We start from the raw sequence: 27,910 nt of genomic DNA, 5'->3' as shown, positions 1-27,910 counted from the left end.
GCAGACCCTGTCTTGAGAGTTAGTTGCAGTTAGTTGCTGTTAGTTGCTGTGAGTCTCTTGGAGTTTGGACAGTGTTCAGTGTAGGAGTGAGTTTTTGGTCTCAGACTTCAATTATCCTATAGGGAATTGACTGAGCCAGGTAAAGATTGTATTTAGAATTTTCAATTTTTCTCATTTAGAATCCACACCACCCCACCCTAAAAAGCCCAAATAAGTATATCATAGCATTATATTAATTTCATAGCATTATAGTAAAGAGCAAACTTAATTATTACTTCTCTTTAAACTCATATCTAAAGACACAATCTTAATTAATTTCTTGAAGCTTACAGTTGAAATTCACTTCTAAGCACAAATAATAGTTTTTTAAAGCAAGGCTCCCCTAATCATATTCATTCTTCAAAATTTATCAATTCTCTTATTTTGACTATAATCATATTTTTACTAGAGTTGTTCAATACTTTGATTTTATATCTTATTTTTCAAGTAACCTGATAAAAGTAATAAGAACTGTTTGTTAAATTTTGTTGTTTAAAATTAAACCTGAACTGTGGTACTTTCAAAAACTTAATCATCTTGTATTTATATCTAATCATTACTATATTTTTGATCAATTTTTTATAAATTCATATAAATTAAAGTTCAATAATAAATTCATAATTAACCTTTGTTTTGCCTTTCACTTCGTAAATTCCCTTACACACGACCCTGATCTATCTATCTTTACCTTTTTCTTCAATACTATTATTAGTTCAGTGAGTGAAATATAAGTATCCACACAGTGAGTGAAATTTTAGTAAAGTAATTATTCTATCAATTCATAGTAATTGATTGGCGCCAGGCAAAATACCGTATAGAGTGAGGGAGTTCGAAACCCACTCTAAACAAAGGCCGACAGTGGGAAAGAGTTCAATATCTCTACTGCATCTATATTTGTGGAGTACACCAAATCAGTCACAAGAACTGTGAACTGTTAAAGCGGCCGATGTTTGCAGCCAGCGAAAGCAGAGAACTGTTTGAGCTCCTGGGGGAGCTGGTAAGAAATTGGTACTATTATTTTTCCAGGAATCACAAAAAGTATTATACATTATCCAAATATTTGCTCTACCGACTGCGGCCAAGCAGGGCACACGTTATAGAGAAAACATGGCGCATCCAACAGTGGGGCTGGTGATGAGAACAGAGCTCATAAAATCACATTATTGAGTATAAATCAGGGCTGTATATCACTGATAAGTATAGACAAGTCAATACAGATTGGGATTTGTCATGGATGGACGATAGGCAGTAAGATCTTGTTTGTGACCGCAAGTAAAGTAAAAAATTATTTTGGGAAGTAATAGCTTTATGCAAAGAGAAATTATTTTAATAATTTTATTATTTTTGAAACTAGATTCTGGAATATTCTATGGGCCTAAATTGCTGAATTTTATCAATTCATTAACCAGTTAAATATAAGCCAGTTTAATAATCATATAGGCTACAATCAGCAATAAGCTAGTCGAAAGTTGACATTTGATCTCTTTTAATATAATACTATTTGTAAAAGAAGGCTGTATAGTTATAAATACAGGCATACAGAGCAAATTGACAGATCTAGATAGGACATAAAACAAAATAAACTTTAAATTGGTAAATACCTGTTCATATGAGAGTAATCAATGGTTTGAAAACTTTTTACCACTGTTAACACTTTATTCACACTTGTAAATTCTATCTTGTGGACCACTATAAAGGCCTCATTGCTTAAACTTTCTTGCTTTTTCAAATTTAAATTATCACTCAATATTAACATGAACCACACTCCGGCTAATTCTGAGGTTTCATATATAAACGGCGGTTTTCCAGATCCAGAGCCATGGGAGAGGGAACCCAGAAGTGTCAGTTCAATAGTTTTCGATCCTCAAGGTTTACAGCATCTGTCGTCCACTCAGATTGAAGCTACCAACTCACCACTGAATACTGGGGTAGCAGATGTCGATGTTGAGTGGGGCGAAGAGGAGCCCGCGGATCCAGCGCTTCAGGAGTCAGAATAACATCTGGAGGAACAGAGCATGTTATCAAACACTGAACTAGACCCATTAACAAAGGTAATGATGGACCAAACTAGCAGTATGTTTAATATTATGTTACAAAATGCAATGAGTGATTTGATGCAGGAAATTAAAGCAGAAAATTCAGAAATAAAAGCTTCAGCCAAAAAAGCAGTAGCACAGGGTATGAAGGAAACAATGGACAAAATACAAGCAGTAGAACGTAAATGTGATGCTATTAACAACAGGGTAGAAAGTTATAGGAAGGAATTAAAGGTAATGATAGATTTGAAAATGGAAGATCAGGCAAAATTACAAAAGGCTTAGTAGCACGGATAGACACAGTTACATGTGAATTGAATGAACGAATAGATAGCTTATCAGTACAAAACAACTCACAAATCCAGGAAATAGGAATAAAAATTAAAGCCAATTGCCAAAAAGAAATTCAGGAACAAGTTGCAATTACTAACCAGAGTATGACTGCTACCATAGATAAATACACTAATACTATTACATCTATCCATAGTAAACAAACCAGTATGTTCGCGCAAATGAATTAATTAAAGAGTAATATTAAACAGAACATAGAGTCCTGTAAATCTTTAGAAGAAGCTATTCAAGAGCAACAATCAACCTTAGTAAAGATAAATAAGTGAATAGAAATCAATAAAACTGGTCTGGCCAGAGAATTCGAACAGTAGCGCCAAAATGCCAGACTGCAGTTCTGCCAATAGCAGGCTTGTTTGCGCCAGCGCAGATCGTCCTGCTGTTTTGGCCTTGTCGATGTTAAAGCCCGAGTCTGTCTTGTCTCGTCCCCGTTGTTGTAAAAGACCGAATTTGTATTTTGTCATGTAATTTCGATCGGAAATTTCTTGTAAATAATTGTTTGAGTGTCGTGTGTGTGAATTATGAGTATAACAGCGTAAATAGTGTTGAATTGAATTAATTTGAATCGGATTTGAATTTATAAAGAATCGAGTTTGAACTTTGTTCGAAACACAGTGCATAGCCTGCAAGTTGAACACGAAAAGACAGCCCGGAAGCCAGAACCTGTCTTATTCCCGGATTTCATCCCACCCTGAACCTGATCAAAACACCTAATAAAGGCTTTGAAGGGCAAGTAGACAAGATTGGATTGAATCTGGTGAGTTTTTGCTCTTTTTTATTGTTCATTAATGCAGAGTTTAACTGTACAAATAACCTGGCTCAAATTGAAGATTAAATTTTGCCCCTTGTTTATATTTGATTATTTGAATAGTAAATTACAGTCCTCTGGTAGCTCTAGCCTGAGCTTTGTTCAGAACATTTCTTGATCCTGCCAGGCCGGGATGAATTTGGATTTGTAATTTGTTGATTAATTCACACACATTGGATTTAAGCAGTTTCGTATTTGTCCAATGTTGGCATGTTGAGAATGGTCTGATCTATGCTCAACTTAAGTTTGTTGTAGCCTTGTTCTAGAGCAAGGTTTCTTGTCAATTTGTATTTGTCTGAAATTAAATTTATTTCAGTTAAAATTGTAATATCCTGAAACTAGGCGCATTGAGCTATTTTTCTCAGGAATTTGTTTGTTTGTTGGAATTTGTATTGTCCATTTTTTTATACATGTTAGTGAAGGTTAATCACCAGCATGATTTTGTTTGTTCAATTCAACAAGTTATCGTTTGTTTGTGAGTTGTTGGAAGAACATTATCTAATCATATAGTTTTGTCTTCAGCAGTAACTTATCTTGTGAATTGATAATCAAAGTTTAACTTTGATAACTTACTAGTCGTGATTCTTCCTTTCATCTAGTTTTGAACTCATTCTTGTTTTATTGTCTGTTGTTTTTATTGTCGGGGCTGAATTGTTTTGTGTATGAGTTCAAGATGGAGGAAAAAATACAGAAACAAATCAGGGTGCATCACCCTAAACTGGAACAATTGTATGCCAGATTGCAAAGAATTTATGAACTGTCTAAAAATGTCTCTGATCCAAAAGTTGCTGAGCAATTTTCAATCTTGTATCCTCGGGTGTCTCAGACCATTTTGGATTATGAAAAGACAGAATTAGTGGTTGATGAATTGGAACTTGAGTTGAATAAAGATCATGTTGTAGCATTCAACGACTCACACTTAGATCTGTTTCAGTATATTGAAGTAGCGGCTAACACTCTCAAACAGAAAGAGGCGACTGATGCTATTGCTCAATCTTCGGCAGCTACAGCAGCTAGTGCACAGCCGGTCGTGTCCGAGTCAGTACTGCCTAAAATCGACCTTCCGAAATTTGATGGGAACCAGACTCAATGGTCGGTGTTTTATGAACTATTTAAGGCATTGGTACATGACAACAAGAGTTTGAACGATCAGCAGAAGGTCCAATATCTTGTAAGTAGACTTACTGGACAAGCAGCAAATATTTGTCGTCATTTGCCACCATTGGCTAACAATTATCAAATAATTTGGTAGGCATTATTGACCCGCTATAACGATCCACGGGCGCAAGTCGATGCCTATTTCAAACAAATTTTTGAATTTCGTCCAATAAAATCAGAATCAAAGGCAGGTTGTATTGCGATTTTGGATGGGTTTTGCAGTTCAATCAATGCAGTCAAGAGATTGCAACTCACTGATTTGTCAGACTCGATATTCCTCTATCATGGCTTGAGATTGCTGGATCCAAGTTCTTGTAGAAATTTTGAATCGGCCGTCCGTGACAAGGCTATGCCAACTTATACCGATTATGTCAAATTCATTGAAAAGCAAATTAAGACTCTTCCTTCTGATGAGAAACAGACTGAATCATTTAATATGAGGCACAAAAAGGATAATAAATCAAAGGTGTTTGTGGTTCAATTTAATGATTCATCTAACGATGCATCTAGTAAAAATCCCAATTGTCTGAAGTGCTCAAAACCAGGTCATCGGTTAGTAGATTGTGCAAGTTTCTTGAAAATGACTCCTTGGGATCGTTATTGTTTGATTAAAGGAAAGTTTTGTTGTTTTCGTTGTCTTGATGTGGATCATTTGAGTAGAGATTGTCGTAGTAAAACTCAGTGTGCTCAATGTCGAGAATCTCATCATTCTTTATTGCACTTTTCCAGATCAAGTTCCAATGAAGGTGTTGCATCCTTGTCGGACTCCAAGGCAGGTGGCACATCACCTATTAGTTGTTGTTCTACATCCAACGATGTAGAAAAATCGACCGTTGTGTTGTTGACTGTCACTGCACATGTTCGAGATTGTAATGATCAGCTTTGTGATGTTCGTTTCTTGGTTGACACCGGGAGTCAGTGTCATTTTGTTACAGCCAAATTGTGTCGGCGTTTGAGACTACCATTCCAGCCCATGAAAACCGTTGTTCGTGGATTCGGTGGTGGTACTAGTGAAATTTGAGGTCATACTTGTGTGTTGATTCAGTCGAAGTTGGATCCTACCGTCAAGTTTTCGATGGATGCCACAGTGGTAGATAAAATCATCGACAAGTTGCCTTCTTGTGAAATCGACAGATCCAAACTTCATCATCTTGAAAATCTCACACTGGCTGACGACAAATTCTGCCTTCCTAGTAGAATAGAAGGCATCATTGGTGTGGAGTTAGTTCCTCACTTGCTACGTGGGAGTCCTAGTACAGGTGAATTGCACGAATTGATGACTGTTAATAGTGTCTTTGGTCACATTCTGATGGGGAGAGTGCCGATTATCACTCCAACAACGAATGTGTCGAATTGTTTTACAGCCATCTGTAGTCCATTCGTTAGTAGTCCATCGTTGGATAGTTTTGTGGAACGTTTTTGGGAGTTGGAATCGTGCCCTGCACCAAGCTGTCAACTGAAACCGGAAGAGTTGGAGTGTGAGGTAAATTTTTGGAAGTCTGTACATCGTGTGAATTCTGGTCGTTTTGTTGTTGCCTTGTCATTTGCGGAGCCGCCCAGCAGCTTGGGAGATTCGTATGCTGTCGCCGAATGCAGACTGCTGACTTTGGAGAGACGATTAGAGCTTGACAGCAATACTCGTATTTCATATCATGAAGTATTGATCGATTACCTACATCAGGGTCACATGTCGTTTGTAGCAGATCAGACAGACCAAGGTGGTTACTACATACCGCATCACGCCATCGTGAAAGCAAGCAGCACTACCACGCCCATCCGAATTGTATTTGATGCTGGTTCCAGAACATCATCTGGTTTGTCATTGAACCAGGTTGTTCATGCTGGTCCCAAATTGCAGACTGACATTTTTGTTTTGTTAGTTAATTTTCGTTTGTTCCCAATCGCACTAACTGCCTACATTAAACAAATGTATCGACAGATATTAGTGGAGGATTCCTGCCGTCGTTATCAGCGTGTATTGTGGAGATTTTCGCCGGAGGATCCAATCGAAATTTATCAGCTCAATTGTGTTGTTTTTGGTGTTTCAAGCTCTCCATATTTGGCGCTTCGCACCGTCCACCAGCTTGTAGAGGAGGATGGAAATCGTTTTCCAGCAGCCAAGGCGAGAATACCAAGAGACATGTTCATGGACGACTTAGTCACATCTGTCGCCACAGAGTCAGAGGCCGCGGAGCTGTATCGTCAGTCCAAGCAGCTGTTTGAGGGAGGAGGTTTCTCGCTCACAAAGTGGACTTCAAATTCACCATCAATGTTGGAGAAATTCTCGGAGGAAGAGAAATCGTTTTCGTACAAGGATTTTGAAGCAGACAACTCCTTGGCTATCTTGGGATTGAATTGGCAACCTAGTACTGATCTGTTTCAGTTTTCAGTCAAGAGTGGTGAGGTCGTCGCTACTAAGCGTTCTATTCTGTCAGTGATGGCTCGTATCTACGATCCACTTGGTCTCTTGTCACCGTTTACATTATTTCTAAAATGTCTTGTCCAGAAACTGTGGAAATTAGGAGTGGATTGGGACGAGAAGCCGCCTGAGTCTATCTGCACTCTTTGGGAGAATTGTCAAAAAGAGTTGCCTCTATTGTTGAAATTTGCTGTTCCACGTCACGTTGGTTTGTTTCAGGATTCTCACATCAGTTTGATTGGTTTTTGTGATGCATCATTGTCTGGTTATGGTGCAGTTATCTATGTGAAGTCGCAGAAGGAGAGCGAGGAGCCAAGAGTTGTATTATTGTGTTCAAAGTCCAAGGTAGCACCATCTAAAGTTGTTTCAATACCTCGTTTGGAGTTGTGTGCAGCACTCTTGTTGGCAGAACTCATGAATTCAGTAGTCACTATTATTAGTGAACGTTGTCATGTGTCTCGTATTGTCGCACTCTCTGATTCTACAGTCACCTTGTGTTGGATTAATGCTCCATCTGCGAAATGGCAAACTTTTGTTGGTAATCGCGTCGCAAAAATACAGGATTCTTGTATACAGGAGTGGATGCATGTTGCCGGAATTGAAAATCCCGCGGACTGTTTGTCTAGAGGTTTATCACCAGTTGAGCTTGTGAACTTTCCATTGTGGCTCTCAGGTCCATCATGGATAGCAGAGGACGAATGCGATTGGCCCGTCCGAACTCAAATGGAAGAGATCGTGGATCCACCGGAGGCAAAAAAAACCGACAGTGTTGACAGTCACAAAATCTCCTGATTGTAACAGCAATGCAGTATATTCATTGATTGGTCGTTGTTTGGATTATGGTCATCTTTTGAGAATTGTAATTCTTGTTCTCAAATTCTTACGAATCTTACCCCAATCAGAAGAATCAGATTTCGATGTTGCTGAGAGGTATCTATGTAAAGTGGTACAGAAGATACATTTTTCATCTGAATTTGTGCAATTAGAGAAGGGAGAGGATTGTTCTATGTGCCTACGTTGCCTGTCTCCATTCATTGATAGAGGTGTGATTCGCGTCGGCGGTCGTTTGTCTCATGCTGGACTGGAATTTGAGACTTGTCATCAGATGATCTTACCAAAATCCGACGCTTTCGTATCGATGTTAATTGATTATCATCACAAGAAGAATTGTGTTGCTGGACCTTCGTTATTGTTGTCCTTGATCAGACAGAAATTCTGGATACCTTCTGCTTGCTCTATTATTTGTATTTGTGTCTTTAAGTGTAATCGTTGTTTCTGTGTTCGACCTAGTAATAATGCAATTATTCCAAAAATGGGTGACCTGCCTGCTTGTCGTGTGTCAAAATGCAAACCATTTGAAAATTGTGGTGTGGATTACGCTGGTCCTCTGCATATTACTATGACGAGACATCGTAATCCTTGTGTTTTAAAAGCCTACATTTGTCTGTTTGTGTGTATGGCAACAAAGGCGGTACATATTGAGTTGGTATCGGATCTATCAACGCCCATGTTTTTGGCTGCGTTTCGTCGTTGTTTGTCACATCATGGACCCTGTCATGTGATGTATTCTGATTGTGGTACTAATTTTGTAGGTGCCAAGGAACAGTTGCGAAAAATATCTCAACTTTTGAACTCGTCCGAGTTTCAAACCACATTGACTAGTCAACTCGCCGAACACAAAATTGATTGGAAATTCATTCCCCCTGGTTCACCGCATTTTGGAGGTCTGTGTGGCAAATGTCAAATCTGTAAAGTTGCATCTGTTCCGAGTAATTGGCAATCAACTTCTCACCTATGAGGAACTGAATACTGTCTTGGTGCAGATTGAAGGTGTCCTGAATTCTCGCCCACTGTGTGTACTGAGTGAGGATCTGTGTGAACCGCTGGCTTTAACCCCAGCACACTTTTTGACTCTAACACAGTTGAAATCGTTTTCCATGCAGGACGTGGACAGTGTCCCTGTGAATCGTCTCACCAGGTATGAATTGATCAGTCAACTTATTTAATCATTCTGGAACCGATGGAGAAGAGAGTACCTGCACAAACTTCAAAGTCGTAAAAAATGGCTGAAATCACCCACTTCTATCAGTGTGGGAACGGTTGTGGTAGTAGACCAACCAAACACACCTCCATTGCAGTGGCCACTGGGTGTCATTGAACAAGTGTTTCCGGGAAGTGATGGCGAGGTTCGAGTGGCGAGTGTTCGCCTAAAAACTGGTATTTATAAAAGACCAGTAACAAAATTATATCCACTCCCAACTCAATAGTTGTTGTGCTTGTTGCATTTTTTTCTTTGTGTTGTTTTTTGGTGTTGGTGTTTTTGTTCTTTTTGGCATGTCTGGATTTTTTCCTTTCTGTGGTTTTTTCAGTTTTTGTAACTTGGCTGAAAAATAGTTTTTCAGAGGCGGGGGTATGGTCTGGCCAGAGAATTCGAACTGTAGCACCAAAATGCCAGACTGCAGTTCTGCCAATAGCAGGCTTGTTTGCGCCAGCACAGATCGTCCTGCTGTTTTGGCCTTGTCGATGTTAAAGCCCGAGTCTGTCTTGTCTCGTCCCCTTTGTTGTAAAAGACCGAATTTGTATTTTGTCATGTAATTTCGATCGGAAATTTCTTGTAAATAATTGTTTGAGTGTCGTGTGTGTGAATTATGAGTATAACAGCGTAAATAGTGTTGAATTGAATTAATTTGAATCGGATTTGAATTTATAAAGAATCCAGTTTGAGCTTTGTTCGAAACACAGTGCATTGCCTGCAAGTTGAACACGAAAAGACAGCCCGGAAGCCAGAACCTGTCTTATTCCCAGATTTCATCCCACCCTGAACCTGATCAAAACACCTAATAAAGGCTTCGAAGGGCAAGTAGACAAGATTGGATTGAATCTGGTGAGTTTTTGCTCTTTTTTATTGTTCATTAATGCAGAGTTTAACTGTACAAATAACCTGGCTCAAATTGAAGATTAAATTTTGCCCCTTGTTTATATTTGATTATTTGAATAGTAAATTACAGTCCTCTGGTAGCTCTAGCCTGAGCTTTGTTCAGAACATTTCTTGATCCTGCCAGGCCGGGATGAATTTGAATTTGTAATTTGTTGATTAATTCACACACATTGGATTTAAGCAGTTTTGTATTTGTCCAATGTTGGCATGTTGAGAATGGTCTGATCTATGCTCAACTTAAGTTTGTTGTAGCCTTGTTCTAGAGCAAGGTTTCTTGTCAATTTGTATTTGTCTGAAATTAAATTTATTTCAGTTAAAATTGTAATTTCCTGAAACTAGGCGCATTGTGCTCTTTTTCTCAGGAATTTGTTTGTTTGTTGGAATTTGTATTGTCCATTTTTTTTATACATGTTAGTGAAGGTTAATCACTAGCATGATTTTGTTTGTTCAATTCAACAAGTTATCGTTTGTTTGTGAGTTGTTGGAAGAACATTATCTAATCATATAGTTTTGTCTTCAGCAGTAACTTATCTTGTGAATTGATAATCAAAGTTTAACTTTGATAACTTACTAGTCGTGATTCTTCCTTTCATCTAGTTTTGAACTCATTCTTGTTTTATTGTCTGTTGTTTTTATTGTCGGGGCTGAATTGTTTTGTGTATGAGTTCAAGATGGAGGAAAAAATACAGAAACAAATCAGGGTGCATCGCCCTAAACTGGAACAATTGTATGCCAGATTGCAAAGAATTTATGAACTGTCTAAAAATGTCTCTGATCCAAAAGTTGCTGAGCAATTTTCAATCTTGTATCCTCGGGTGTCTCAGACCATTTCAGATTATGAAAAGACAGAATTAGTGGTTAATGAGTTGGAACTTGAGTTGAATAAAGATCATGTTGTAGCATTCAACGACTCACACTTAGATCTGTTTCAGTATATTGAAGTAGCGGCTAACACTCTCAAACAGAAAGAGGCGACTGATGCTATTGCTCAATCTTCGGCAGCTACAGCAGCTAGTGCACAGCCGGTCGTGTCCGAGTCGGTACTGCCTAAAATCGACCTTCCGAAATTTGATGGGAACCAGACTCAATGGTCGGTGTTTTATGAACTATTTAAGGCATTGGTACATGACAACAAGAGTTTGAACGATCAGCAGAAGGTCCAATATCTTGTAAGTAGACTTACTGGACAAGCAGCAAATATTTGTCGTCATTTGCCACCATTGGCTAACAATTATCAAATAATTTGGCAGGCATTATTGACCCGCTATAACAATCCACGGGTGCAAGTCGATGCCTATTTCAAACAAATTTTTGAATTTCGTCCAATAAAATCAGAATCAAAGGCAGGTTGTATTGCGATTTTGGATGGGTTTTGCAGTTCAATCAATGCAGTGAAGAGATTGCAACTCACTGATTTGTCAGACTCGATATTCCTCTATCATGGCTTGAGATTGCTGGATCCAAGTTCTTGTAGAAATTTTGAATCGGCCGTCCGTGACAAGGCTATGCCAACTTATACCGATTATGTCAAATTCATTGAAAAGCAAATTAAGACTCTTCCTTCTGATGAGAAACAGACTGAATCATTTAATATGAAGCACAAAAAGGATAATAAATCAAAGGTGTTTGTGGTTCAATCTAATGATTCATCTAACGATGCATCTAGTAAAAATCCCAATTGTCTGAAGTGCTCAAAACCGGGTCATCGGTTAGTAGATTGTGCAAGTTTCTTGAAAATGACTCCTTGGGATCGTTATTGTTTGATTAAAGGAAAGTTTTGTTGTTTTCGTTGTCTTGATGTGGATCATTTGAGTAGAGATTGTTGTAGTGAAACTCAGTGTGATCAATGTCGAGAATCTCATCATTCTGTGCCGTGCTTTGAATTTAGAAAGTTAATTTTGAATTTAGAATTTAGAAGCACACACAATATAACTTAATAAAAGGGATGCTTTATAAACATACCTAGTGCTAGAGAACGGGAAACCAGAAATGACAAGAGAGACAACGAAATAGAGAGAAGGTATCAATTATATTGTCACCTCTTACAGTTAAATTCAACAATTAATAAAACAAAGAAGTTAAATTATGAAAACCGAAAACAAAATTACTAAAGTTAGGTTATCTCTGAAATAGGTAATACGGTAATAACCTACTCCGTATGCTCTACATTTTAAAACGTTTTAGATTGAATCATAAAAGCTTGAAGGACTCTAATTTCAGAAAGAAGAATTAAAAATCATCATAAATATTTCTCAAAAGTTAATCATAAATAACAATAAATATTTTAAGAAAAGATCCACATAAAATTCATAAAATTCTTAGAACATTAAATTTTGAACACACTTGGAAACTTTAAAACACTATCAAAACATTATCAAATATTTATGATCCCCCCCAATAATAACTATTCTGTATATTTATATCATGAAAGCTGCAAGGACAAACATTCCTCAAGTATCACATCATGGTATACTACCTTAAAAAGAACTATTCAAAAATATATGTCATCAAAACAAATTTAGGAAAGGTTAGGGTCCTTGAAACTTCATTTGATCCTTTACAACTTTAAGATGAGAATTATTTTAAAACATTAATTTAATCAATAAGGGACATTTAAAAATTCATGTACTCATTCAACTTTTAGTAGTTTAGAAGATTATAATTATTTATAAATTTAAAGAAAACTGAAATTCCCAGCTGGATCCTTACAGAGAAAATATGGCCTCACCTTTCAATGTAAAGATACAACCGAAAATCTATTACTCAAACCAAATTAATAAAAATTAATAATCTATCTATCCCCAATAATATCTCAAAATTATGATTTAACAAAAGTCTAATTCCGCACGTTTTAATTGATTGAAAGTCTGTCGTCACTAAAACCCATTTTGTCACATCCGAGTTCCTGGGACGTTCGTTTAATTTGGAAAAAAGTTGTTACCTCATAGCTGTTTCTTCAAATTGAATCTAGGCTCGGTGATCGAGCTCTACACGTCCAGATGGACAGGAGACAGCATACCCCAAGCTAGGACGGCCATCGATTCAGAGGCGTCTCAGCGGCTTAAAGACACACGTTCATGAACCCATGAAATTATAGATTCGTACGTTGATCCCATACTTGATGTTCCCGTACTTACACCGCTGTTAGAATAAAAAATAAACTAGGATAATACAAATTAACTTAACTTCAGTTATATAATAAATCAAGGCATTACCTACTTCAATCTCTTGATTCAAAAGAATAGAATTTATTTGTAATAAGGGTTACGCCCTATACACAAAGCGATGAGTACATAGTATTCCATAATAGGCCTACATAATTCACAAGTTGATTGAACAACTTTCCATATCAACTTTCGAGTATAGTTGTTTAATATCAAAAAGATTCTCTTGAAAAATTATATGATATTTAGGTGATTTCTCCCTAATCAAAATCATTGAAATGATTTCAAATATGACAAATAAAGATGATAAAATTACTAATAGAATTAATCATAAAATACAGTCTCTGAAAATCTCACAAATTGACAGATCTATTTTTATAAATAATAATAGCTTTCTCTTCAGAAATAATACAAGCCAAAAATATCTTAATTCCTTCTAATAGGCACTCTATATTTCTACAAAACATATACCGTTCATTTTCTTACAACATTTTTCAGTTTGAATTACGATTTCCATCTTCCATTCAAATCAAAAGGACTATTCTCAATTTTTACACTTTAATTACGGTACATTACAATAAATACTTTGATGGAAGCTTTCATTGAAGATAATTTCCTTAATTAAATTATAAATCTATGACGTACCTTTAGTAGCGGTTATAGGAGAAAAATCTCCTTGTGAGGTTACAATTTGATACTCTCTCTCTTCTTAATTAAAGCGACTACATAGGCAAAAGACTAAAAATGCTGCTGGAACAAAAGGTTCCAGAGCCAAATACTAAAAAAAGCCTAAAGCTGGCATGGAAGCCATGGTTAACACCAAGTTCTGATCAGACTACATTATTTAGTACTGCTTATGTCGGAGGACAGACGCTGAGTGAAGCCACTTCGCTTTTCTTGTCTTGATGTGGATCATTTGAGTAGAGATTGTCGTAGTAAAACTCAGTGTGCTCAATGTCGAGAATCTCATCATTCTTTATTGCACTTTTCCAGATCAAGTTCCAATGAAGGTGTTGCGTCCTCATCAAACTCCAAGGCAGGTGGCACATCACCTATTAGTTGTTGTTCTACATCCAACGATGTAGAAAAATCGACCGTTGTGTTGTTGACTGTCACTGCACATGTTCGAGATTGTAATGATCAGCTTTGTGATGTTCGTTTCTTGGTTGACACCGGGAGTCAGTGTCATTTTGTTACAGCCAAATTGTGTCGGCGTTTGAGACTACCATTCCAGCCCATGAAAACCGTTGTTCGTGGATTCGGTGGTGGTACTAGTGAAATTTGAGGTCATACTTGTGTGTCGATTCAGTCGAAGTTGGATCCTACCGTCAAGTTTTCGATGGATGCCACAGTGGTAGATAAAATCATCGACAAGTTGCCTTCTTGTGAAATCGACAGATCCAAACTTCATCATCTTGAAAATCTCACACTGGCTGACGACAAATTCTGCCTTCCTAGTAGAATAGATGGCATCATTGGTGTGGAGTTAGTTCCTCACTTGCTACATGGGAGTCCTAGTACAGGTGAATCGCACGAATTGATGACTGTTAATAGTGTCTTTGGTCACATTCTGATGGGGAGAGTGCCGATTATCACTTCAACAACGAATGTGTCGAATTGTTTTACAGCCATCTGTAGTCCATTCGTTAGTAGTCCATCGTTGGATAGTTTTGTGGAACGTTTTTGGGAGTTGGAATCGTGCCCTGCACCAAGCTGTCAACTGAAACCGGAAGAGTTGGAGTGTGAGGTAAATTTTTGGAAGTCTGTACATCGTGTGAATTCTGGTCGTTTTGTTGTTGCCTTGTCATTTGCGGAGCCGCCCAGCAGCTTGGGAGATTCGTATGCTGTCGCCGAACGCAGACTGCTGACTTTGGAGAGACGATTAGAGCTTGACAGCAATACTCGTATTTCATATCATGAAATATTGATCGATTACCTACATCAGGGTCACATGTCGTTTGTAGCAGATCAGACAGACCGAGGTGGTTACTACATACCGCATCACGCCATCGTGAAAGCAAGCAGCACTACCACGCCCATCCGAATTGTATCCAGAACATCATCGGGTTTGTCATTGAACCAGGTTCTTCATGCTGGTCCCAAATTGCAGACTGACATTTTTGTTTTGTTAGTTAATTTTCGTTTGTTCCCAATCACACTAACTGCCGACATTAAACAAATGTATCGACAGATATTAGTGGAGGATTCCTGCCATCATTATCAGCGTGTATTGTGGAGATTTTCGCCAGAGGATCTGATCGAAATTTATCAGCTCAATTGTGTTGTTTTTGGTGTTTCAAGCTCTCCATATTTGGCGCTTCGCACTGTCCACCAGCTTGTAGAGGAGGATGGAAATCGTTTTCCAGCAGCCAAGGCGAGAATACCAAGAGACATGTTCATGGACGACTTAGTCACATCTGTCGCAACAGAGTCAGAGGCCGCGGAGCTGTATCATCAGTCCAAGCAGCTGTTTGAGGGAGGAGGTTTCTCGCTCACAAAGTGGACTTCAAATTAACCATCAATGTTGGAGAAATTCTCGGAGGAAGAGAAATCGTTTTTGTACAAGGATTTTGAAGCAACCAACTCCTTGGCTATCTTGGGATTGAATTGGCAACCTAGTACTGATCTGTTTCAATTTTCAGTCAAGAGTGGTGAGGTCGTTGCTACTAAGCGTTCTATTCTGTCAGTGATGGCTCGTATCTACGATCCACTTGGTCTCTTGTCACCGTTTACATTATTTCTAAAATGTCTTGTCCAGAAACTGTGGAAATTAGGAGTGGATTGGGGCAAGAAGCCGCCTGAGTCTATCTGCACTCTTTGGGAGAATTGTCAAAAAGAGTTGAAATTTGCGGTTCCATGTCACGTTGGTTTGTTTCAGGATTCTCACATCAGTTTGATTGGTTTTTGTGATGCATCATTGTCTGGTTATGGTGCAGTTATCTATGTGGAGTCGCAGAAGGAGAGCGAGGAGCCAAGAGTTGTATTATTGTGTTCAAAGTCCAAGGTAGCACCATCTAGAGTTGTTTCAATACCTCGTTTGGAGTTGTGTGCAGCACTCTTGTTGGCAGAACTCATGAATTCAGTAGTCACTATTATTAGTGAACTTTGTCATGTGTCTCGTATTGTCGCACTCTCTGATTCTACAGTCACCTTGTGTTGGATTAATGCTCCATCTGCGAAATGGCAAACTTTTGTTGGTAATCGCGTCGCAAAAATACAAGATTCTTGTATACAGGAGTGGATGCATGTTGCCGGAATTGAAAATCCCGCAGACTGTTTGTCTAGAGGTTTATCACCAGTTGAGCTTGTGAACCAGTTGCTCTCAGGTCCATCATGGATAGCAGAGGATGAATGCAATTGGCCCGTCCGAACTCAAATGGAAGAGATCGTGGATCCACCGGAGGCAAAAAAAACCGACAGTGTTGACAGTCACAAAATCTCCTGATTGTAACAGCAATGCAGTATATTCATTGATTGGTCGTTGTTTGGACTATGGTCGTCTTTTGAGAATTGTAATTCTTGTTCTCGAATTCTTACGAATCTTACCCCAATCAGAAGAATCAGATTTCGATGTTGCTGAGAGGTATCTATGTAAAGTGGTACAGAAGATACATTTTTCATCTGAATTTGTGCAATTAGAGAAGGGAGAGGATTGTTCTATGTGCCTACGTTGCCTGTCTCCATTCATTGATAGAGGTGTGATTCGCGTCGGCGGTCGTTTGTCTCATGCTGGACTGGAATTTGAGACTTGTCATCAGATGATCTTACCAAAATCCGACGCTTTTGTATCGATGTTAATTGATTATCATCACAAGAAGAATTGTCATGCTGGACCTCCGTTATTGTTGTCCTTGATCAGACAGAAATTCTGGATACCTTCTGCTCGCTCTATTATTCGTATTTGTGTCTTTAAGTGTAATCGTTGTTTCCATGTTCGACCTAGTAATAATGCAATTATTCCAAAAATGGGTGACCTGCCTGCTTGTCGTGTGTCAAAATGCAAACCATTTGAAAATTGTGGTGTGGATTATGCTGGTCCTCTGCGTATTACTATGACGAGACATCGTAATCCTTGTGTTTTGAAAGCCTACATTTGTCTGTTTGTGTGTATGGCAACAAAGGCGGTACATATTAAGTTTGTATCGGATCTATCAACGCCCATGTTTTTGGCTGCGTTTCGTCATTTTTTGTCACGTCATGGACCCTGTCATGTGATGTATTCTGATTGTGGTACTAATTTTGTAGGTGCCAAGGAACAGTTGCGAAAAATATCTCAACTTTTGAACTCGTCCGAGTTTCAAACCACATTGACTAGTCAACTCGCTGAACACAAAATTGATTGGAAATTCATTCCCCCTGGTTCACCGCATTTTGGAGGTCTGTGGGAGGCAAATGTCAAATCTGTAAAGTTGCATCTGTTCCGAGTAATTGGCAATCTACTTCTCACCTATGAGGAACTGAACACTGTCTTGGTGCAGATTGAAGGTGTCCTGAATTCCCGCCCACTGTGTGTACTGAGTGAGGATCAGTGTGAACCGCTGGCTTTAACCCCAGCACACTTTTTGACTCTAACACAGTTGAAATCGTTTTCCATGCGGGACGTGGACAGTGTCCCTGTGAATCGTCTCACCAGGTATGAATTGATCAGTCAACTTATTCAATCGTTCTGGAACCGATGGAGAAGAGAGTACCTGCACAAACTTCAAAGTCGTAAAAAATGGCTGAAATCACCCACTTCTATCAGTGTGGGAACGGTTGTGGTAGTAGACCAACCAAACACACCTCCATTGCAGTGGCCACTGGGTGTCATTGAACAAGTGTTTCCGGGAAGTGATGGCGAGGTTCGAGTGGCGAGTGTTCGCCTAAAAACTGGTATTTATAAAAGACCAGTAACAAAATTATATCCACTCCCAACTCAATAGTTGTTGTGCTTGTTGCATTTTTTTTCTTTGTGTTGTTTTTTGGTGTTGGTGTTTTTGTTCTTTTTGGCATGTCTGGATTTTTTCCTTTCTGTGGTTTTTTCAGTTTTTGTAACTTGGCTGAAAAATAGTTTTTCAGAGGCGGGGGTATGGTCTGGCCAGAGAATTCGAACTGTAGCACCAAAATGCCAGACTGCAGTTCTGCCAATAGCAGGCTTGTTTGCGCCAGCACAGATCGTCCTGCTGTTTTGGCCTTGTCGATGTTAAAGCCCGAGTCTGTCTTGTCTCGTCCCCTTTGTTGTAAAAGACCGAATTTGTATTTTGTCATGTAATTTCGATCGGAAATTTCTTGTAAATAATTGTTTGAGTGTCGTGTGTGTGAATTATGAGTATAACAGCGTAAATAGTGTTGAATTGAATTAATTTGAATCGGATTTGAATTTATAAAGAATCGAGTTTGAACTTTGTTCGAAACACAGTGCATAGCCTGCAAGTTGAACACGAAAAGACAGCCCGGAAGCCAGAACCTGTCTTATTCCCGGATTTCATCCCACCCTGAACCTGATCAAAACACCTAATAAAGGCTTCGAAGGGCAAGTAGACAAGATTGGATTGAATCTGGTGAGTTTTTGCTCTTTTTTATTGTTCATTAATGCAGAGTTTAACTGTACAAATAACCTGGCTCAAATTGAAGATTAAATTTTGCCCCTTGTTTATATTTGATTATTTGAATAGTAAATTACAGCCCTCTGGTAGCTCTAGCCTGAGCTTTGTTCAGAACAAAAACTTCAAATAATAATCAGTGGCAAATAACTCAGGATAAATTAATAGAATTGGAAAACCAGGTCCAGCAACACCCTCAACGAACTCAAATAATCTAGTCAAATGATAGTATTAATTCAACTGGCATACTGAATGGACTGGGCAGATTTGATAATACCGATTGCCATTTACAACCTAAACCGTTTATTGATCAAATAAAACTGGTTCAAACACTTGCACCCACCTCTTGGAACATGTGGCGGCTCCAATTAACCAGCTTGCTGAGCGGTGAACCCCTGTTGTTTTTCCGGAGTAGAGCACATGAGTTCTCATCTTTGGATGAGTTCATCAGTGTCTTCCTAGAACAATATTGGAGCAGAAGTAAACAGTTGGACACACTAGCTAATAATATCATATCATTTGATTTCAACCCCAATTTAGATGGTGCCTATACTACTTTTGTCACTGCTCTCCAATTTAAAAATTCTTAGTTGGAAGAACCTATAAATGATTCTGCCTTAGCAAACATAATCCTGAAAAAACTACCCTTCTGAGTCAGAATGGCACTTGCTACACAGCCAATAACTGGTTGCAAACATCTGATAAATCATTTATACAGTATACAATCTGTGATGGCAATATCAAACCACTGTTTAGATCAGTCAAACACTCAAAATCAATATAATTCAAATGCTAATTGGTATGCCAGCCAATTCCATGAATCACTGCCATATGATCATCCCCGAATGACACCTCGTTTTGAGCATTGCGGCGAACATAATCAGAGTAATAATAAGAATAATGGAAATTTTCAGAACCGTTCGGCAAAACATTATTCACAACCGGCAAATCGAAGAAATTATTATGATGGCCATGACCATTTGAATGCAAATACCGGATATACCAATAATAATTACAATAGAAGCTATAACCCACCACTACAACAAGTAAGCACAAACTATACAGTGGAGCATGCAACCCGCTTAAACCAACAAAAAACACAGAAACAAACACAAAATAACCCACCACCAGACACAGAAGAGACTGCATCTAAACAATTATGACTATATGATACCACTGATACAACCCACATAAGCTCAGAAGAAATAGATGAAGAAAATAAAGATATCCCATCCTCATATACCACTTTTTTGAACGATCCACTGAAAATATTATTAGAAGAACCGGAAAAGAACACAGGATACCAGACACACAGGTGCAAGCATATATTGATATCAAATTATATGAATTAAAGATCCAGGCATTAGTAGATAGTGGTTCACAATGCAGTCCTATACAATCAGATATATGTCAGCATATAAAGGTGAAAACAAAATTAGCTACCCTACCGCTAACAAATGTATATGTATCAGGCATCAATCCAGGATGACGGATCCATATAACCACACAATGTTTACTGGAAATGGACCTTCAACAACAACAGTTCGCCTATACTTTTCTTGTGTTACCTGTACCCAGCCCACACTTAATAATAGGTACCGACTTTCTCCAACATTTCCAAGCCTGCTTAAATTTTCAAACATTAAAAATCCACGCTTTTACTGAATCTGATTCATATGAGATTATATTACCGCTGAATCTAAAGAAACGCACTGAATAAATTACAGAGATACATTTTGCTCATTACATGGAAGGCACGCTGAGGATGTGGGGTATCCACGAGATCGAGAATGCTATGGAGCATATAGAAGTGTTAAGTCTGACAACTGAGAGCCATGTACAGCCAGGAGCAGATTCTAACACCAACAAATTATTAGAGATTTTGATAAATAAGATCCACCAGCATACAGATTGGCACCCTGACATTAGAAAGGAAATAATTCAAGTATTCCGTAACAATACAGACATATTTTCTGAACAACCTGGACTAGCTGCTCACTTTGAATGCACACTCAAAGTTAAGCCACATGACACATATTACCGCAAATCATACCCCATACCATTCACCTATCGACCAGCCGCTATAGCAGAAATCACCCACATGAAACAACTGGGAATTATAGAGGAATCAACTGCACCCTATAGCCTACGGATCTTTTGTGTAGCGAAGAAAGATGGAACCGTAAGACTATGCCTAGATGCTTGCGCTTTGAACCGCATCCTGGATGACAATCGAGAAGGACCCGACCAGATTGAACAAGTCATGCAAACATTCTCTGGCAAAACAGTAGATTTGAGCGCAGGATACTGGCAAGTCCAAGTGGCACCAGAGCACGATTATTTGTCATTTTTGTTCAACAGACGTAATTACAGGTTCACTCGCTTAGCATTTGGGTTGCATAATGCTATGGCTATAGGAGCCGATATCGGAGACTACTGTATGCTATACGTGGACGATGGATTGATAGCCTCACAAGATATCCTCGAACATTGTCAGCATCTGGATACAGTATTTAGTAGATTGATTAGCTGTGGGCTGAAGTTAAAGCTAAGTGTGAATGTTTTGTGAGGGAAGTTGAATATCTAGGACACATAATTACACCCACTGGCATATCACAGAACCCAAACAAATTAGAGGCTATCCGACATTTTCCATCACCAACCAACCACAAACAACTACAAAAATTTATTGGATTTCTACAGTTCTACCACCGTTTTAATAAACAAATGTCCCACTACATCGCCCAACTCAGCCACATACCATCCACCAATAAACCTTGGAGATGGACCAATAAGGAGGAACTCATATTTCAACAACTCAAAGAAACGTTCTCAAATTCTGTTGTACTGAAACATCCTAATCTGAAGAAACCTTTTTTCTTAAATGTTGACGTCTCTGATAATGCGATAGACACAGAAATTTTCCAAGAGGATGATCAGGGAGAGAAAGGAGTGTTAGTGATCCTCAGTAAAACACTCAATTCAGCACAGCGTCGATATTCAGTGACTGAGAAAGAACTATTAAGTATTGTTAAAGTATGCACTAAATACCAAACATTTTAACTCGGCAATAAGATATTCATTAATACAGACCACAATGCCTTAACCTTTTTTTAAAACTGCCAAGTTAAACCACAACCACTTATCTAGATGATTCCTTGCACTTCAAGAGTATGATATAGAATTAACACATTTACCAGGAAAGAAAAATCAGACAGCCGACTTTCTATCTAGAGAAATAGATGCCACATACTGCCAAGATACTAACCTAGAGTGTTTAGCCATAAACGATCAAGAAAGCATACCCTACCCTCCAAATATCAAACCGTGTAATCATACCACTGCCCTGACACCAGAAAAAATTCGCATCGCCCAACATGAAGACGCAAAACTGTCCCGGATTTGTGAATTGATGGAAGAAGGAGCTACGGAACCACCCAACTACCTGTGACAATACACCCGCTACTGAGGATTTATGTTTCACCGACCGGCCAAAAATAACTACAACTGGTGCATAATGATTCCCCCGAGTATTGAGAAAGATCTGATAAAAGAGGCCCGAGAATGCATCAGACATTTTGGAACAATGAAGACCCTCCACATGCTGAAAGAAAGTTGTTATTTTAAAAACATGCATAAAAAGGTAGCCAAGATAATAAAAGTTTGCGATATATGCCAAAAAGCCAAGTATTTACAGTATCACGTCAGAGGCAAAATGAATCCCATTCTACCTCAAGCACCATTGGAATTAATATCAGCGGATATTTTAGACAGGCGTTATGTAATAAATTGAATTTGATAAGCAAGCAAAATCGCTAAATGAAAGGATTTTATAGGTCTCGAGCAAACAGCTGCTCTATTATCACCGGGTGCGATAGCAACAAGTGAAAGATTAGATAATAACGGGTATCCTGGCTACAATTAGAACAGCCAAATTGGAAAGAATTTTATTCGCTATTTATTATATTATATAAAATATTGGAATTTTGAGGTTAGGCTATAATACTTACTGGTTGGCAACCTAAATAATCGATCAAGCCGTTGTGCCGTGCTATGAAAATTTAGAAAGTTAATTTGGGATTTAGAATTTAGAAGCACACACAATATAACTTAATACAAGGGATGCTTGATAAACATACCTAGTGCTAGAGAACGGGAAACCAGAAATGACAAGAGAGACAACGAAATAGAGAGAAGATATCAACTATATTGTCACCTCTTACAGTTAAATTCAACAATTAATAAAACAAAATGAAGTTACATCATGAAAACCGAAAATTAAATTACTAAATTTAGAAAGTTATCTCTGATATAGATGATTAGGTAATAACCTACTCGGTCTGCTTTACATTGAAAATGTTTTAGATTGAATCATAAGAAGCTTAAAGGTCTCTAATTTCAGAAAGAAGAATTGAAAGTTATCATAGATATTGCTCACAAGTTGATAATAAATAACAATAGATATTTCAAGAAAAGATCCACATAAAATTCAGAAAACCCTTAGCACATTTAGAACACACTTGGAAACTTTTAAAACACTATCAAAATACTATCAAATGTTAATAATATCCATTCTGTATCTTTATAATTATTATGAAAGCAGCAAAATATTCCTAAAAAAATCACATCACGGAATTCTACCTTGGAAAACTATTCAAAAAATGTGTAATTTCAAAACAAATTTAGAAAAGGTTGGGGTCCTTGAAACTTCATTTGATCCTTTACAACTTTAAGATGAAAATTATTTTAAAACATTAATTTATCAATAAGGGACCTTTAAACATTTCATATACTAATTCAACTATTAGTAATTTAGTAGATTATAAAATACAAATTTAAAGAAAACTGAAATTCCCAGCTGGATCCTTACAGAGAAAATATGGCCTCACATTTCAATGTAAAGATAAAACCGAAAATCTATTACTCAAATCAAATTAATAAAATTTGTAAACTATCCATCCCCAATAATATCTCAAAGTTACGATTTAACAAAAAGTCTAATTCTGCACGTTTTAATTGATGGTTAGCACATTTTACACCCCTCCCTTTTTGAAAGTCTATAGTTACTAAAACCCATTCTGTCACATTCGGAGTTCCTGGGACGTTCGTTTAATTTTGGAAAAAAGTTGTTACCTCAAAGCTGTTTCTTCAATTTGAATCTAGGCTCGGTCATCGAGCTCTACACGTCCAGATGGACAGGAGACAGCATACCCCAAGCTTCTAGGACTGCCATCGATTCAGAGGCGTCTCAGCGGCTTAAAGACACACGTTCATGAACCCGTAAATTGATGGACTCATACATTGATGGACCCATACTTTGATGGACCCGTACTTTGACTGCTGTTAGAATAAAAAAATCTGGTGTGGCGCACTCACACAACTTTCCTTACCGTTATGAAAATTGATCACTGACACTAGTGTTCCCGCGCATCTCAAGTCTACTATTCAAATATTTGAGCCAGCTGGTGACAGGGCAATAACGCTGGAGACACACATGAGGTCTGCTATCTCTTCATAGTGAATGATTTAATAGAATCAACAATAATTTGCAATTGAATAATCACATTTTCTCAAATTAAAAGCTCATTTTCAATTTTAGGTGAAAATGTTACTGAACATTTAATTGTAGAGATTTTCATGCTCAATCTACTCCACTTGATTTTTTTTGTTTCAATTGTATCTGAAGCCTGATAATTGGGAATCTATCTGCATTGATGGGGCGGAGCTCATGAAATTTTTACAGATATGGGACTTGTGGCAGTTGATAGAGCTTATCGATGACTATTTTAGGTATTAATTTGATCAAAATCGTTGGAGCCGTTTTTGAGAAAATCACGAAAAACCCTGTTTTTGACAACATTTTCGTCATTTTGGCCGCCATCTTGAATTGCATTTGATCGAAATTGTTCGTGTCGGATCCTTATAGTGAAAGGACCTTAAGTTCCAAATTTCAAGTCATTCCGTTAATTGGGAGATGAGATATTGTGTACACAGATGCACATACACTCATACACACACACACATACAGACCAATACCCAAAAACCAGTTTTTTGGACTCAGGGGACCTTGAAACGTATAGAAATTTAGAAATTGGGGTACCTTAATTTTTTTCGGAAAGCAATACTTTCCTTACCTATGGTAATAGGGCAAGGAAAGTAAAAATAAACTAGAATAATACAAATTAACTTATATGATAAAGTCAACCTACTTTAGGTTATATAAAACTCAAATCAATACTTATTACTTTAAAACACAAATAGGCATTGCCTACTTCAATATCTTGATTTAATAGAAAATAATTTATTTGTAATCAGGGTCATGCCCTTTATACAAAGAGATGAGTACATAGTATTCCATAATAGGCCTACATAATTCACAAGTTGATTGAACAACTTTTCATAACAAGGTCTAATACTGTCATTAAATCTAGGTTAATAGCTTCCTCTTCAAAAATGATTGAAAATCAAAAATACCATTCTCAATTCCTTCTTATAGGTACTCTTGATTTCTACAAAACATATACCGTTCATTTTCTTCCAACATTTATCAGTTTGAATATAAAAACACCACCTTCCATTACAACAAGAGAATCAAAAGGACTATTCTCAACTATTATACTTTAATTACATTGCAATAAATACTTTGATGGAAGCTTTCATCGATAATAATTTCCTTAATTATATTATAAATCTATGACATACCTTTAGTAGCGGTTATAGGAGGAAAATCTCCATTGTGAGGTGACAATTTTTGATACTCTCTCTCTTCTTTACTTTTGAAAAAACTTCTAAAACGCAAGCAAACTAAACATGCTACTACAACAGAAGGTTGCAGAGCCAATAAAAGGAAAGACTAAAGCCGGCCAAAAGCCATAATAATATCAAATCACTACATAAGTTCAAGCAAAGTCCATTGAGAGACTACATCTTCAGTTCTGTTAGCAGCAATGGACAAATGCTGAATGAATCCCACGGTACGCTTGCCTGGTCTAGGAGCTGTGTGATCGTCCATACTAGATAGACCTAAGCAACATTAACTGTGATTGGCAGCTACTATTTTCTAGAAAAATTTCCGCCAATAGAAGGTAACGGTACAACTATAATTTAAGACACATTGTCCCACCAAGTGACAGCTATATTTTCCTTGGCAGCTATAAATTCCTTGCCTTATAAGGTCATGAACTCAACTGATGCTCCAGGAAAATCGTTGACGTTCTTAGTACTATAACTTCTACGCACACACTAACAGAGTTGACACAACACAACGCAGAAAAGCAAAACAAGCGAAACACAGACTAACTTCTCATGATAATTTGCAAAACCATTCACAATTAGGACAATGAACATTGTTACACCATGTAATTTGAAATTTAGCCAGACACCTTTGTCAAATTTTTGTTGTAAACAAATAGCATTCAACTAGAGGATTTGGTAACCACATGGCATGCTATTGTAAATGAAAAAACAACTTAAAAGGTTTATAAAAATTTATTGGCCCATTACCTATGGCCCAGTATGGAAAGAAATACATATTCGTTCTTACATGTATTTTCTCAAAATATACCATGCTATTTCCCATAGGTAAATTAACAGGAGAAGCCTTGGCCCGGTGTGTGACAGGAAGATGGACTAATGAAGTGGGAAAGCCTAAACGTATCATATCTGATAATGCAACCTATTTTTGCAGCAAGCAGTGGAAAGAAATACTTCACCTGGCTAATATCAAGTGGTCTAGAACTTCTGTGTACAACCCTAGTGCTGATCCTGTAGAGTGACGTATGGCAGAGATCTCTCATTTCTCGTTTTATGTGGACATACTGTAATACAAAACACCAACAATGGATTAAATATTTGTCATTTCTAGAAGAATGTTACAATAACAGTATAAATGAAAGCACTGGTCATACTCCACACGAAATTATTTTTGGAGAAAGAAATGATACGTTTATTAAAAATTAATTGACTTTCCAACCTCATAAATAAACAGGCCTAGAAATTCTAATTTGCACCACCCAGTCCGATTAAAATTGGAAAAGGCAGCCAGTAGTATCCAGTACTATGCTAGTAGTATAGTAGCAGCCAAAGCGATATCATGATCAAGCCTACAAAATATTTTCTTATAGAGTTGGAGATGAAGTTTTAGTAAAAAGTCATTGCTTATCAAATGCATTGGAAAAGGTAACACGTAAATTCTTTTTAATTTATTCAGGGCCATTCACCATTGTACCCATCTCTCAACACAACACTGTTCAATTGCAAGAGAAAGAAGATACGAGCATTTTCTGGTGGGGAAATGTAGCCAATGTAAAACCATATCATAGAATTTGAAGCAAATATGATAAGAAGACAAATAAAAACAGTATTATCAGCCAAATACTGACCCACCTGAATAAATTTTATATTGGATCTTTGCCTTATGTCACCAAATTTGTATTTAATCTGCCCAAGCTGATAGAAACCTGCAACACATCAGAGAATAGTTCTGAATTATTTGTTTTCTTCCTATTTATCGATTGAAAAAGGCCACAAGGTAGAATAATTGGATTAAGTGAGATAATTACCTTTAAATGTGAAAAATTGTAAAAGTTAGGTTAACTAGAACCACGGAATAAGCATACGTAGTGCTTCTTTCCTCTGTGCTAGAACCAAGCCGATGATAAAGTGTGATGTAAATGAAAGCGGAAAGATGTTCTGTAGATCGCCAATGCCAACCAAATCAAAAGCATGTAGCCCTGTTAAATATATATCAATGTAAAGCGAAATTGTTCCCAAGTTATTTCTGTCATTTATTGTATCCATTTGTGTTCATATTTACTTATTAAGATGTTTTATATTCATTATTATTATTATATATGTAGTTACCAAAGCCTTCAAGTGAATCTAGTTACCTCAAGTTGTAGAACCAGAGACCAAAGAATATATCATAGCGAAAATTGTACTTGTATCTAGAAAATGTCATTAGAATAAACAAGACCTAAAAATTATAAATAATGTATGAGCCCAATAACATTACCTGAATGTATTTTGAGAGAAATTTATTGTATGAGAAGTCAGATGTTGATGTTGTGATGAAGTAAGTTGGTATCACTGCCAAGTGGCAGAATTGAAAATGTTGTATTGATGTTAGGGAGAAGAGAAGTGGAGTTTGGATGTTATATTTATGATATTTTTATGTTTGTAAGAAGGAAAATGTTATTGTAGTGATGGGAAAAAGGAGGGCGTATGCAGAAAGAGTCTGGGAGTTGTAGTAAAGTTATGAAAATGTTTTCAGCAGTTATTTTTAGGTTATGTTTATGTGTAAGAGGAAGAATTTGAATTAAAAACCTTGTTGATTCTCAAAAATATTTTGAATATAAATTCGGGGGCGTTGTGTAAGGTTATGATTTTGAATAGTTATCAAAATCACTAAATGAAAAGA

The 27,910-nt window shown here is 37.4% G+C and overlaps 1 long non-coding RNA gene across 1 annotated transcript; it reads right to left on the bottom strand.

Annotated features, from left to right (window-relative positions):
* Nucleotides 1-765: 765 nt before the first annotated feature.
* On the bottom strand, nt 766-27,110 carry LOC120350524. Its single transcript, XR_005570848.1, has 5 exons — nt 27,054-27,110; nt 26,878-26,951; nt 26,205-26,309; nt 18,836-18,950; nt 766-2,039 (listed from the first exon to the last, which is right to left on the bottom strand). It is a non-coding gene; the product is annotated as an uncharacterized LOC120350524 (long non-coding RNA).
* Nucleotides 27,111-27,910: the final 800 nt, after the last annotated feature.

The sequence above is a fragment of the Nilaparvata lugens genome, chromosome 3 (assembly GCF_014356525.2).
Source record: "Nilaparvata lugens isolate BPH chromosome 3, ASM1435652v1, whole genome shotgun sequence".
NCBI classification, from domain to species: domain Eukaryota; kingdom Metazoa; phylum Arthropoda; class Insecta; order Hemiptera; family Delphacidae; genus Nilaparvata; species Nilaparvata lugens.
Note: the sequence above shows the minus strand (reverse complement) of the source record. Positions and strands in the feature narration are given on the sequence as shown.